Source organism: Scophthalmus maximus, chromosome 12, assembly GCF_022379125.1.
Source record: "Scophthalmus maximus strain ysfricsl-2021 chromosome 12, ASM2237912v1, whole genome shotgun sequence".
In the NCBI taxonomy this organism is placed as follows: domain Eukaryota; kingdom Metazoa; phylum Chordata; class Actinopteri; order Pleuronectiformes; family Scophthalmidae; genus Scophthalmus; species Scophthalmus maximus.
The window spans coordinates 10,632,656-10,634,652 of NC_061526.1; positions in this window are offsets into that span (position 1 = coordinate 10,632,656).

A 1,997-nucleotide genomic window follows, 5' to 3' on the forward strand; every position below is an offset into this window, starting at 1 on the left:
TGCGTGACTGTTCAGCAGTTGTTTTCACTTTGTTGTGCCAAGCAGGGGATGCAGAGACGTCATAGCATTGTGTCATTGAGAAGTGTGCAAGTATGACTATCATCTGAGTACTGTATTTATGGATGGGCCGTTGCTCAGGACACAGTAACCTGGTGATTTCAGAAGTTGTTCCATGGGCAGGAGGAGATGTGGTTGGCCTCTCAGCCAACGGACGGGTGTCCAGCTCTTGAGCGATACCTGGCAAGATGGAGTTCAGCAACACTTTCTACAGACATTTGATACTGAGGTAGGTGCAGGTTGCTCCACGGAGCCGTGTCCGTTTTTCAGCCGTTCACCCGATTCCACTATCAGGTGAACGGGTATGATCTCTTGTATGATGAATATATACACGCCAAACTGAACCAAAATGTTAGTCAATCACCTGTTAATAAAGTTCTGTGATTTTTTTTCTCACACCATAATAAAATTCCCATCATCCCACAGATTGTAATTCACAGATTAGCCTGCTAATGTCATTACTGGAAGTGTCTAAAATCAGTGCTCCATGAGGACTTATGCTTGTGAAAGTTTGGGGAAGCGCTCTTCTGATAAAAAGTATTAATAATTTTTTTTTTTATCTGTTCCATTGCATACTCGAGTATGAATTTCGACAATGTTCCTGTTTGTTAACAAAAACAACTCATTCATGGAGGAAGTAAAGAAATGCAGGTGCACACACACACACAGACACACACACACACATACACACACGATGGAAGTGAATTTGTAGGCCTACAGACTCGAGTCTGTACTATGAAGCGAGTTCACCTAACATTGATCGTCCTGGATAACCCTGGTGAAATGGCATAATCCATGGAGTGGAATCAGGGAGACGGAAACCATGGATGTCTTAAGCAGAAGTATTTATTATATGAGCTCAATATATCAAGTAGTGGTCAGTGTATGGCGCCACCAAGATAATCTGCCTGTCTCCAGTCTCTAGATGTCTTTAGCCGAATAATGTCGTCATCTCACCGCGACTATGACACCTCGAGAGAGACTTCAGCTACGCACCTGCTGTCTCGACCTGCCACAGGTAAGATGACCTTGCTTGGTGCCTGAGAAAATTCATCTTTATAGTTCCTCAGACAGAGGACAGAAATTCCTCAACACCTGGTACTACGAAACTGCCTGGCCCAATCTCAATGTCCACGCTCGCAGACTTTGAGTAAAAGGCGTAAAATAAAAAGTCCCGAAGCCACCTTCGTCAGCAACATGTTTTTGCGTTGTCAAGGTGACGTAACATTTTTGCATGGTGTAAGTAAGTTGCTTTCCCATTCCTTGCAGACGGTCCCACTCAATAACTTACCAGGTGATATCACTGTAATGGTTCAGGGCTAAGAGGGTGCACATTGAAATTGGGCCTCTCAGAGGGGGGGTCGTTAATTACAAGCGTCATCGTCAGAACCACGTCACAGGTTTTGTTTTAAAATGATGAAACGCTGATAGGTGCAGGTCAATTTGGATCATGCATCACGTAAAAGTGAAATAATATGATCAAACAACTAAAACAAAAGAATCACTGGAAATATTTTTTTTATAAATTTAAAGTCAGCCTGAAAATATGTCTGGCGGCAAACTATGAGACCCTTAAGTGATGTCAGACTGTTTCTGCTGCTGAAGCAGAGGAGAGAAGAAGTTAATGTGTGATGAAGTCAGAATATATTGATCATAGTTCTAATAAGAGAGATATTAGTTGTTTTTTTTACTATTTATCGTCATAGTCTACTGGTGTATCGAGCTGTAGTGATAGAATATGAAAGTAAAACACTGTCAGAGATTCTGTCAGGAATCGAATAAAACTCTCCCTCTGTTTAGAACCGGTGCAGTTCTAGAACTGGAGCGGTCGCTGAATAGCTCAATATCTGCTGCGCTTTATTATTTGTCACGTTACTCTTCTCATTTGTCCCGGTCAGGATCCTGTAGAATGATGATGCAAGTTTTCCAGTGATCTGATT